Here is a 13,460-nt window from a genome sequence, read left to right as displayed (position 1 = left end):
CTTTGAGACCCAGTAGATTTGCCCTAATTACTCAAATGCTCAAATGAGCTGCCTAATGCAGCTTCACCCAGAATATGAATGCATGAGAAATGATTGCACCATTATGTTGGTGTTAAAAATACCAGCAGTACGATTTAGTGCGGGAGAGGAAATGCAAAATCTGACACAAGAAAATATACAAATAATCTGAAAATATCTGTCAGAGAATAAATTACAGCATTAAAAATTAGGAAAACAAATTTAGAAATAAAAAATTAGTGCAGAATATAAACATGAGGTCAAACTGAATAATGACAGCAATCAGTTCAATGGGATATTCAGTTTTCTCCTCAGGGAAAAAGTCAATTTACTCGCGTCAAACAGTCGCATAAACTCCACATTCTGCTTCCGTCTTCGCAGGATGACACAGCTAATATCTCTCCTCTGTAGGTGGAATTAGATGTTAAGTCAAGGTTAAATGACCAAGTGTTTGTGCTGTATTGTGTTTTATACGCTGTGTAATGCACCGTTTCTTCAGTGATTATGGATCGTAGGAGAGCAGCAGCAGTGTTTAGGGACTGTTATCTGCAGCCTCTTTTCATTTATGATGGTTTTATAATGCTCTCTCCTTCATGGATCACACTCTCACAGGCGCAATACCGCACAATGCTGCATACTTTATTGTATTCAACAACAGAGGTTAAGCACACAGTACACACTGCTGTCTTTGAAAAGTCTAAGTAAGAGCGGTATTTTGTGGCTCCGCAGAGGAAATGGAAAACATCCCAAAATTATGTCTCCTCTGCTTGAAGCTGCGTTAGGCACAATGGGGCCCATAAAGGAGAAGAATGTGTTATCTATCTGAAACAGTAGGCTCACCTTATTTGACCAGATGAGATTTAGATGCTGTGAGGACTTAACATGAATTTAATTTTACAAAGCCAGCTCATTATTTTCTTTGCTTTGTAGCTGTCGGGAAAGGTTCAACAAGTCATGTATTTTCTAAATTAATTTTTACAATTTTCATGTTTATTAAACAATGTTTATTCTTTTTTTTTATACTCATGTTCTTTCAAAATTGTAGAAAAAGTCTCAAGAACGTAATGAGTTATAGAAAAATATACATAAACAACATTTTCAAACAGAAATATTGCAATACACTCAGAAAAACATCAATTACTCATTTCTCAAATGCCTAAAATAACTTTTACATACTTTTAAGGCCTCAGATTCCTTGGTAGAAACAAAAGTTATACAACAACAACAAAAAAAAAAAACTTGGTTAAGCAGCAGAGCAGGCAACTACAAGTGTGGAAAGTGCAATCATTATGATAATATGACTAATACCAGCTTCTGTACTGACATAACATCAGGTTGTAAGTACAACATAAAGTCTGTTATAAATAGCAATACCTCATATGTGGTTTACAGACTCAAATGTCTATGTGGTTGTTTTTATATTGGGAGAACAAAGCATAAACTTAAAGTAAGACTGGCTGAACATAAAAATGCTATAAGAACAGGTTACCCCCCAGTACCCCATGGCTTTACCAGAGAAAAATAATAACTGATGCTTTTCTGAGTGTACTGAAATATTTAGGAGTTTGAAGATTTTCTGTTTGTATATTTTTCTATTATCTTGCTTACTGTTTGTGATATTTTTCCACTTTTATTTTAACTGCCTAATTATGTGACTACCAACCTGCTCGTACTGATCATGTGACAACCTGCATAGTCTGTCATGTGGTTATCTAGACCAATCATGTTACCACTCACCTGTCTTCAATGATAATGAGACTAACTGTCCAGACCAATCATGTTACTACTTACTTGGCTATACTGATCATGTGACTGTCTGCTAACCTATAAATGTAAGAGCCCAAAGGCGGCCATTTTGAACTGCCCTGACGAAGGCATGTTTTTGCTATTGTTGTGATTCAACAGCCATGATTAATTAAAGGCTTTTTAACTCATTACCCTCTGGAGTACCTCAGACTTTATCTACAGTGTTGAAAGAACAAGATCCCTAAACTGATGAGCACCAGAGGGACCGCCTTTTCCACAACCGAGCAGCTCTCCTTGCATTCTGCTTTTTGACTTAAGTCCTTTAAGGTCAGTTTGTACATTCAGCTTATTCAGTCATGTAAATGAAGATAATTTGTTTATTAAGTTTGTTTAGGCATAAAGAAATCAGCTATGAAGATTTTCTCTTGTCCTCCAAAAACTACACAGTGCAGCTTTAATAGAAACAGTTCCAAGAATCATAAAAAACATCAAATAGCAAAGCTTTTACATCTCAGAGGGGAACACAAGACTCTACTTCAAGGGCAGTTTACAGGTTTACAGTTTATTCCATTAATAAGGTTCATACCTGAACCCAGTTCTGCCGACATTAATGCATACCTGAGGGCTATCTTAAATTAAGGAAGTACAGGATCATGCACTGTAGTTACTAGATTTAAATAAGGTTTTGGTCTTGGTAACTACAACAGTAAACTTTAAAAATGATTAACCCAAGATGGCTATTTCTGGCTATTCTAACTGTAAAGAAGTCCATAATGCATAATGCTCTATGATAAACTGGATTTAACTGCTTTAGTGTTGATGGGGCAGCATGACAATACAGCATGTATTAATAGCCAAGGACAGACATGATGGCACAGTAGCTTTGTGCTTGGAAGAAAGCAGAGACCCTTCAATACTTTACAAGAGGCCTAGTTAGATTTGTCATGTTTGAGTCAAATGTTGAATATGAATCTTGAAAGGTAGCGTGCTGTTAATCTGACTTCTTTGGTATTTGTATGACTATGCCTGACTAAAATGGGGCCATTTAAAGTTTTAATGTCAGAATAATCAGAGCTTTTGGTGAAAGGAGTCATTTTATTTGTTAAACCGTTCACATGACTGTGAAATTGAAACCCTCCTACAGTTGACTGTACAAATGTGCAGCTTATTTGACTTTCAGTGGACTTGCTATACAGTACATGCCTCCTTCTGCATCGTCCCCAAGGCCTTCTGCCAGTTGGACATGCCCAGAATATTTTCACAAGGAGATATCTGGGAAGCATCCTGATCAGATCCCTGAATGACCTCAACTGACTTCTTCCTTGATGGCAGTTTTTCAGTCACTACCAATGTAAAAAAAAATGAGATGCATCCAAAAAAATACCTTGTCCTTAACATTACCACTTTAAGGATACTTACAAGTCACGTGTTCAAAGTTAATGTCTGTTCAAATGGTAGACCTAATTGTTTAAAGGTGCAGTATGTAGGAATGGCCACCTGTCATGTTCATACTCCGAACAACTAGGGGGCAGCACATCACCAGAGTTGCCACTAACTGCAGCTAGCCCCCTGGACTTTGAGCTTAGAGTACTGGTGGATGCTACAGCACAGTGATGGTTTTTCATACCAAGAATTAAGGGGGACCCAGTGAGGAATGCTTGTAGGGATCAGACTATAGTATAATGTTAATTTTAGTAGCCTGCATTTTAAACATTTTTAACTAAAATTACATGCATACTTGCATATTGCAACTTTAACCTTTAAAATTCTTTGTCCAACATGTGTTGCCTATGCTTTTTTTTTGATAATTCCACTGTGAATCACTGTGAACAGGAGCAGGAAATACCAGGACGATTTTGCCAAAATAAAATGACACAATAACAGATAAAAAAGAGAGTACGATTTCAGATCCCTTTAATATACAGACATAAGTTAAAAGTGATCAAACCCCACTATACTATTGAACAAGCAAATGATATTTGGATGATTTATAGATAGATAGATCATTTAGATAGATAATTTGTTGTCCCCCTGGGGAAAATGGTTCTCAGTTAGTAAAGTGACACGTGAACGTTTAAACCACATTGACAATATGACACTAAAAACATCAAAACATCAAAACATCAAAGACAACCATGGCAGGTGAAGAGCAGCCATGGCATCAAGGGACAACCATAGCCATCCACAGAGTACAGAAACACTAAGGGACATCAGACTATAGACAAGGCATCAACACACAATAGACATGACATGACAAGGCATCAACACACAATAGACATGACATGACAAGACATCAACCCACATTTGGGTTGCAGAGTGCATACAGTGGCCAATATTGCACCTGCTGTTAGAATAAATAAATACCAAGATAAAAGAAATAAAAGATGTGATATTCGCTCAGTTGTGTTTCCTGCACAGACCTGCTGTGCAGGGAAATTAAAACCTTCTTTTATATTCTTCTAGAGCAGCTGACACAGGGTGCAAAAACAGAGAAATTAGTGAAAATTTCCCCTTCCGTGTTGTCAATGTATCCATCAGTTGAGCTCAGCTTGTGAGGACAGTACACCCATTAATCATTGTGTGATCCACACAGCAGAAGTGCAGCCTTGCATGTTTGACTTGCTCATAAATACTTTATATAAAGTGTTGAGATTTGTGCCGTAAAACTCTAAATATACAGTATTCACCTCAGAAAATAAACCTTTTAGGGAGAAGCATATAAAAACCTAAATGGACCCTTCAGGTGTACAGGTTAACATCTGCCGCAGGAAACACATTTTGTGCCACCTTATGAAGAAAGAAATAGGGCAGCTTTTTGGTTACGGTGCCTTCCATGAACCACAGCGTCCTAGGTTTGACCCTGGACAGAGACATTTGCTGGCTTCATTCCTCATCCCTCTCCCTGTTTTTACTCCCTCCCTCTTTTACTGTCATCTTTCTACTGCTCACTCTCAAATAAAGGCACAAAATGTTCCCGGAAAGAGAGAAAAAGATAGAAATATAACAGCCCAATAATTTGTGTTGATTATCATATCCCCAGCACAAGAAAATTAGATTAATTAAACGCTCTTTTATAGTGTAAATGAGCCAAATTGTAGTTGTAGGAAAGACTTGTTTAACAAAGATATTTACTGACATGACACAATATTTCTGTATAATGAAATCTTTCCAACTCTGAACACATCTAATGCTGGCACATTTAGCTTCTAATGTGATGAGCAGAAAAAGTGGTAAGTCCATTGTTAACATAGTCCTCAACTGTAACAAGGCAGGAGATTCTGGTGAGTGGGCTACTGAATTCACTGAGAGTTGTCCTGAATTTGACCACACAGAAACGCATGCCCTCTGTGTGCTGTACCGCAAATAAACACAAATGCTACTGCCATCAAACGTGCTTCACTGTTCCATTAAACAACCTGATGAAAATGTATCTAATGTTTCCCTAACCTGAACGTAGCGTTGGCGACCTACTGAAACACACTATTACTTTGTGTAAACTTGAGAATTCCTCTTGGTCTGAACATTGTTGGAAACATTTGGGATAATGTACGTACATAACTCAACAACATATATAACAAAGGTCTATTTCTTTGGTTTAATGCAGAATTCCTACATATTATATCTTTAAACATTTCACAAAAATATTGTCACTGGGATGCTGATGTCTTTTCACAGAATGTTCTGTAAATGTCTACAACTCTATGCCTAAAACATACTCCCTTCACACAAACACACTACCTCATTAACATTGGAAATTAAATATAAAAACTCACATGAATTCATCAACATAACATCCATTAAAAGACTTACATATTTCACAGAGATCTTTTATTTGTGATGGAGATGTGAAACAGAAACACACCCGTCTATTTGCCTGGTTTGGGTCCATAACGAAGACCTTATGGCTCTCCACAGTTTGCCCGTCTGAAATGAGGTGTCAGGTACGGGCACTGGCAGGAAATCTTCTCCAATACCAAGGATGATTGTGCTAGTGGCTAAAGGTGATTGAAGAAAAAAGGGAGCAAAAACAAACAGAACCTCTTGATGCTTTCAATGAGTTGCAGCGATGTCGGAGGGGTCACAAGCCTTGAAAATAGAATTTGAGCAGAAAGTCAGACCCCTGTTCGGGGAGAAACAAGGGCCAGGGGAGTAAAAGTAGAACATTTCTCTCAGTTTTTTCCCCTCAGTGCTGGGCTCTCGAGCTGTCTGAGGCTACTGCAGTTATTCGCCTCGTTGACTCGTTAATGATGTGGCAAAGACACGTATGAAACCAGTTACATGAACTCTATGAGGCAGAAACACGGCATCGTCTGCAGAAAAGAAACATTAGTATCATGTTTTGCATGTTATGAAGCTAGATAGGAGGCTGATGTTAATCTTTTTTGCTGCATGATTGAAACATTTGTTTCCCGTCTGCTTAAACACAGCTGTGATCGGGTTTACTCTTTCCATAACACTGACAGGAGGAGACAGAGAGGGACAAAGTACTTTAATGGAATGGCCTTTTTCAATGAACTGATGGCAATCATCGTATTTGTTCATCGTTTTGTCCCTCGACATATCTAAATTAGGACATAAAAATTAAAAAAAAGCATTTATTTCCAGGTACATGTGTGTTTTGTGTCTATCCCTGATACCACATGTCCTTGGTGCATTGACAGTTGGAAAAGACTTAATTAATGCTTCTAACCGTTCAAAAATGCACAGATTTGATTGATGACTTGTTAGATTTTCTGTGGATTATCCATAAATGTTCAAAAGCGTGCGCACATATTTGGGGGGAGGGTTTTGGGGGTTCTTTTGTCAAAGGAATTCTTTCTTGGCCAGGCGAAGTATAGGGTCAGGCATCCAGTGCTGACCCTGCATACAGCCAAAAACAGTCCGATCACAACTTTTCATTAAACTCCAATGTGTACATTTTTATGCTTTGTTTTTTGAACGGATTCAACAAGAAGATATTCGATGTTAGTGATGTCTAGAGTTGCTGTAGGTGGATTCTTAGCCGAGCTAAGCTACCTAGTGCTAGCAGTAGCTTCACATTCACAATGCAGACACACAGAATCAAATGCGCATAAGTAAGTTGTAAGTAGTATTAGTAATAGTAATAGTGACTAGAATTGGGTGATGTGCGTTCAACCTCTAAAGTTTGAAAAAAAGTTAGCTAGCTAGCTATACTGAGCAAGCTAAGCTACGAAAATGCAAGTAACATTGGTACAGTTGAAAGTGCCTTTTTACTAAATCACAATATTGCGATGGTCAACGGCTCAGTGGTCGATGACTCTCAGCCATCGGCCATGGATGATGGCATTGTCTATCGGCCAGTTCCTGTATTCTGGTTCCTTTAAACAGATGGATTAATGCTTTAATCAGGATAAATGCATGAGAAAAATGATGAATACATTTTCACCCAGACACATATTTGAGGGTGTTACAAAATTAAAAGTAAAGAAATGTATTTCATGACTTATTTATTATAGCTTTGTGGCACAGACCCTAACTGTATATACTGTTTTTGGCTAAAATTGTAATTGCTAAAATTTCAAAAAGCAAGTAGCCTAAAATCCAACACATTGAACCAAAAAATCTCTTGAAATATCTAAATGAATGAGACATTACTCACCAATAATGACTTAAAGGGGTTTGGTGCTTTTTTCTGTTCTTCATTTCATAACCTGACACATTTATCAGGTGCCCACTTAAAAGATTTAGCAATAATGCAAAATAAAAGCTTACAGCTACAGCTAGTGCTTCCCTTTTTGATATCCTTCATCCCTTTTTTGTTCAGTTAATTTGTTCCTTCTTTTCCTCTTCATTTGATCCCTTCTTTCTCCCCCTTTTAGTCATGTTTGTCATCTTCCTCGTACGTTCTCTGTGCTCAGGGCCTTTTGTAGTGACAGTGTTTGACCCACCTTGACTCAGCTGCCTGGCGTTCGGGCATCAGTGACTAGTTCAAGTGAAAACGTGGTATGGAGTTTCACTGATTGTGAATTTTCCAAACAAGACAGCAGAATGTATTTGATAATGAAGTACAGACACGAGTGAACAGACAGATGCCTTTTCTACATGGCAAAAGGGTACAATGGCTCATACGCCCATGGCTATGAGTACTAGACACAGTAGTGGTGGCAGCACTATTAGTGGTTGTGTTGTAACTGCCTTAGTCGTATATGCTAGTGGTAGTAGCAGTAGTATTTGATGCAGTAGCAGCAGTACAGTAGCAGTAAGGGGACCGGTAGCAGTTAGTAACCATGTTAACAACGTCAGTAGTGCAAAACTCTTTACCAGTTAAATTATGAATTCAGGACACAGATCAGTAATGACTTCATAAACTTTAATTAAATCACACTGTTATCTATCACACTGTGTTACTTGACAGACTTCTTTATTATTCAGTATTTGTACCAGAAACAGTAACACTACATCAAAACTGGGACCAATACAAATAACATAACGTAGCATTATTTATCGTCTTACTTGACCTTATATTTAACTTGTATTGACTTCATTTAACCTTTTTGAACGACTCAGTAGGCCTCTTGAGATTTGTTTTTTTCCAAGGAGACCTGAGCGAGAATTCAGCATCATGTCTGGCATACAGATGCAGGCAAGCAAAAGGCCATTAGCAGAAGTCCATATGTGGAGAAATGTCTAGATTCATATACACATCCAATTAACTTGACTGTATAATACTGTCGGGGAAAAAGTGTAAAAGGGCCAGTCTGAATATGGGTAGAATATAGAAGTTACTTGTTTTGTTCACTGTTTTAATGCTTGCTGACAGCTAGTTAAAAATTAGATTTCCTGTGTGCGTATGTGTGCAGATGAATCTTAAGCGTGATTTCTGGCTCCGGTGATGTGTCTGGCCTTGTCTGTGTGTGATGTTTGTTACCATTTTACCCAGTAGAGCTGTTTTGAGGTTTCGCCCATACAAACGAGTACTGGATCGAGGAGAAACCGGAGCTCCGATGTTAATCAGACCTTGACTCTACTCCTCCCCGACTCCCTCAAGGTATAAAAGACCTTCCTTGAATGCCAGCTGAGACTTCACAGCCACTCCTCACGTCTTAACTTAAAAACCAGCCTACTACCAAATTCTTATCAGCACAGTAATCAAACTGGATATTGGACATCCCATCTCTAATAAGATGGACAGTCCTTACTTTTTGATTTCACCAAGAAAGTAAAACCATCACTGGAGGAGATTTATACATCACATAGCTGATCATAGCTACTGTGGTGTGGGAGAATACAAGTAAACAGCTTCAGGGATGCAAGTCAGTAAGCCTGCTAGAAATAGCTCCTAACCCACCTCACCCACCTACAGAGCATTTAAGTTCCTCATAAGGTCAAAAATAGACGTTTTGGCCTCGTCAATAATACACCTGCAAAAAACACTGGAAATATACAGTGTTTGAGGGGATATTGCTTTAGTCTAGATTTAATCAACAAAACACCAAATCCTGCTTTAAAGGTGCACTATGTAGTTTTTGGAAAATACATTTTAATCAGAAGAGAGATCTTCATTGATTTATTTATTTTTTACCCCTAAACAAACTAAATAACCAAACCCTCTTTTTTTATTCAGTTTATTCAGTCATGAAAAACAAACTGACCTTAAAGGACAACACAGTTTCATTCTGTTTTACTTTGTTTATATGTGGCGGACCCTGCCACCTTTCTAGCTTCAAACAGTGTTCTGGGGACCTTATTTTCCTCTGAGAACAGCTTATTTATTCAGTCATGAAAAAAATAAAAGTTTGTATTATTACCTCATTAACATTGTCAATATTAAAATTCTGAGTTTAAATTTCTTTTCCAAAACTACGTAGTGCCCCTTTAAAAAACAAAAAAACAAAAACAAATGAAAACTCTTCCCGTCAAAAAATGCTTAATGTGTCTTTCTCACCATCAGATTGCATTATAGCTCTCCCATATCTTCTTATTTAGTCTGGTCAGAGAGCATGGTAGCTGCAGTCCCACGGCACATTGGTCCCATGACATATAGACCAATTTAATGATCATTTCACGAGATTGTGATCTCAGCTCTCTGGCCCTCGTGCTGCCTATATGAGGGAAAAAGTAAGATGAAAAGGAACCAAGAAATATCTTCTGCAGTTATCTCAAGTCATCCTTTTACATGTGAGGGGTACCTATTCTTTATCTAAAACTACTATGACTTCTTCTTCAGAGAGCACCCTTCTTAACAATGTAACCATGTGCTGCACAACCAAAGGCAATAAACATTAGAAACTACTCAAGTTAAGTCATTAGATACAAACTAATCTGTCAATACATTTTTGTAATTATTAAATAATATTATATTTTCTGTTGCTCTATTATTTCCCACTGAAGTCACTTGTTAAGTGCTTGTTTGCCTATTTCTGATGTATTTTGAATCTGATGTTAAAGCGAGAGAGTGTCAAGCAATGAAGCTGTGAGTTTTATTCATGTCACGCGAGCTATGCTGGCATGATGTTTTAAAGTTTTTGGTGCCAAAAAATATGCCATATGACTACCGTAAGTCCCACAAGCAAGTGGGCGTTTGCAGCCCAGTTGGCCAGATATAACATTACAGTTAACTGCAAACTGCAGATACTCCCAAGGTTGATATTACTACCAAATGTGACATATCACGTTCACATCATACTTTATGCTTATTGGTTGCCTTTCACATCAGGAGCTGGAGGGGACAGTGATGGTGTTATTGCAAGCCAAAAACCTGCTAAACGGGCGACCAAAGCTGGCTATTCTGCACAGGACAACGTACCACATCTACACTTTTGTGGCAACCAAAACAGGTAGGCTCTTGTTTTCTGAATCCTAACCAAGTGGATTTTGTTCCTGAACCTAAGCAGAAAGTAGCATTGTTACAAGAGAGAAATAGAAAAATTACACTAAACAAATGCAAAGTGGCGAGTTTGAACTTGTCTGTGGTTTTGTAGAAATGTACTTCACTAGCATTTATTCCGGTGATTGGGTTGGGTGTTTGTGTTGTGAAATGTGAAATGAGTATGGCTAAATAAGGAGTTGCATTGTCCATAGCAGGCCCTCGATAGACCGACAGACAGAGCATGTCTTAGCCTGCTTGCTTTAATGGTTTTAAATAAAGCAGTCGGCCCTGTTTTCATTTCTCCCCCACTGTAGGAATGCACAAATGGTATACAATACAAACAACAGTCTTTATGAATAAATACCAGTTTTCAGGAGATATTTGAAAGCACACTCAGAGCTAACCAACCTGAGATATTCAAATGCATTGGAAGTTTTGATGACGGGTATAGCAAGCAAGACTGTCACTGAGGACCTCGGGTTACGAGCAAGTGCATCGGCTCCAGAGGCCACAAACACTGTATAAGACGGTGCTCGACCCTGAGTGGCTTTCTAAGTTAACAATAACATTTTAAAATACATTCAGGAAGTAACTTAGAGCCAAAGGACAGCAAAAAACTGAGAAAACTTTGTTCCAGCTGTTAATAATGTATGCTATTTTGAATTAAATGCATTGCGGTGATCTAGACGAGACCAGAATAGGAAACGTACAACATTTGCTAGGTAACCTTGAGAAAGGTACGATCTTATTTTTCGAAGTATTCCTCGATCAAAGAAAGCGAGGTTATATTATCACTTTCACCTTTTAGTTATTTTGCTCAAGACTTCATGCAAGCTGAAGCAGCAGTTTGTCTTTTGGAGCAGGCAGGGTGTGATGTTTTGAGACTTAAACAGATGAGACTTAAGTATCGGGCCTTAAAGTGACACCTACCTGTCCGTCATTCTGAATCACTCCAAATGCCGCAGACTCTGACCCTGACTTTCTTTTACACTCATATATTTGCATTGTTTCAGGGCAAAAAACCAAACTTGCTGACCTCATTTGAAGTCAAGTGTGTATGCTAGTCACAGAAATCTTTCAGACATGTGGCTTTAAGTGTGCGTGTGTGTGTGTGTGTGTGTGTGTCTTATCTTTCAGGATTTGGCCCTGTTTTAGAATCTGCCCATCCAGTAAAAGAGCTTGATCAGAATGGGTTGTGAAGGTGTTGAGCATGACACACACTTTTCCCCACAGGACTATCCCTTGTGTTTTTGCTGAAGCCTTGTCTGCTTCAATCCAAGTCTGACGCCCCATCTGACAAAAATTATTTAACAGTCCTTCATTTTCAGTGCCTTGGGCTTTCTGTCTCAACTCCTCCTGTTAAGCAAAGCCTCAGTGTCAGGGGAGTTAAACTGAAATTCACTTTGCAGCAGGGATATAGAGGAGGATAAACCCATCTGAACCCAGTTTACTTACCTTTTGATTTGCAGAATAGGGCTTTCCAGCTTTTTAGTCCGACATAAGACTTGATATCAAACATTCATAGCATCAGACCAATAAAAGTATTTATTATAATCCGCAGCTTATCCTGAAGAAGTGGAATGATTTCCAAATATCTGTCCGACAGCCTCCTGTACAACCAGTCGTCCCATGTTGGAGGTCAAACTAACATTTTGTGAAAGAAAATAAACTATATTCTAAAAGAAGAGCAACTGTTTTTTTTTCTCTTTTTGTTTTGTTTTATTTTACATTCATCAAACTGTGTTTTGATCCTCTGGTTGGGTGTTTTTACACAACAGTAGCCGGCATATTTTGCAAATGTTGTCAAACAACCGAGTTGTTTTAAGATCCATTGACTCCCATCTACATTTGGGAGGACCCGTCGTTCCATTATGGTTTGTATTCCACACAGAATTCACAGTTAGCAGGTCAGGCTAACTAGCGCATTTGTAAAGTGGAAGCTAGATCGCCTGCTAGCCAGCTTGTTGACTTAGCACTGACTGAACTGATTTTTTGGCCAATCCATTGAGTCCGGTTCTCCTCCGAGGTTTCTGACTATTAAAAGGCAACTTTTGTCGCCACTGTCGCCAAGTGCTTGCTCATGGGGAAATGTTGGGTCCCTGTAAATAAACTAATAAAGGAGTATGGGCAAGACATCTGAGTCGCAGAGAGCTCCAGGCCACTCAGTGCTAATTTGTCGCAAATTATTAGGTTGTGTAGCTGTCCGTCCTTCATGGGTCGTAGTCTTGTACACTCAGCCCTCTGTACATTACCCTGTGATTCAAGTAGCTATGCAACAGCTAGCAAAATCAGTAACAGCGTTGCTAGATGGAAAATGTTAAACTATCATACCGGAGGATTAAAATTAAATCACATGAGTCATAACCACAAGAATAAATGGGCGTAAATGTGTAATTTTACAGGACATGTGTTTTAATCACATAATTTTCTTTAAAGCAAGCAGATGTAGCTATGATGCTTGGAAGACGGTGTCCATCAGACCAGCAGTCTGAGTTTTTGTAATATCCTACTAACACAAAATTAAATGACACCACAGTATGACTGAAAGCCGGTTCATATTCTGCATGAAAACAGTCCACAAGCTAAGCTATTTACATAAATAACTGGGCTTGCTGGCACATTCAAAACAGCTCGACTTGAACACAGCATACCAACTCTCAGTCAAGCAGGAGCGAGAACGACAGCCGGGCTTGCAAATCACGTTCATCATCACAGCCTACACCAAGCACGACTGAATTAAAAAAAAGAATTAAAAAGAAAAGAATTAAAAGAATATTTCAGTATGCTCATCATGTCTGGAAGTGAATCACAATGGGACAAAGTAGACTAAAACCAACTACTAACATTAAGCATCACAGACGTTCAA

At 38.4% G+C, this 13,460-nt stretch overlaps 1 long non-coding RNA gene across 2 annotated transcripts; it reads left to right on the top strand.

Annotated features, from left to right (window-relative positions):
- Nucleotides 1-1,893: 1,893 nt before the first annotated feature.
- On the top strand, nt 1,894-12,232 carry LOC311263282. Of its 2 annotated transcripts, none has more exons than XR_014623332.1 (3): nt 1,894-2,091; nt 10,442-10,562; nt 12,156-12,232. It is a non-coding gene; the product is annotated as an uncharacterized lncRNA (long non-coding RNA). The 2 variants fall into 2 exon arrangements; XR_014623333.1 differs by having other exon boundaries at nt 11,732-12,226.
- Nucleotides 12,233-13,460: the final 1,228 nt, after the last annotated feature.

Source organism: Pagrus pagrus, assembly GCF_965226575.1.
Source record: "Pagrus pagrus genome assembly, chromosome: 1".
NCBI classification, from domain to species: domain Eukaryota; kingdom Metazoa; phylum Chordata; class Actinopteri; order Spariformes; family Sparidae; genus Pagrus; species Pagrus pagrus.
The sequence above is the reverse complement of the archived record's forward strand: the minus strand, read 5'-3'. Positions and strand labels throughout refer to the sequence as shown.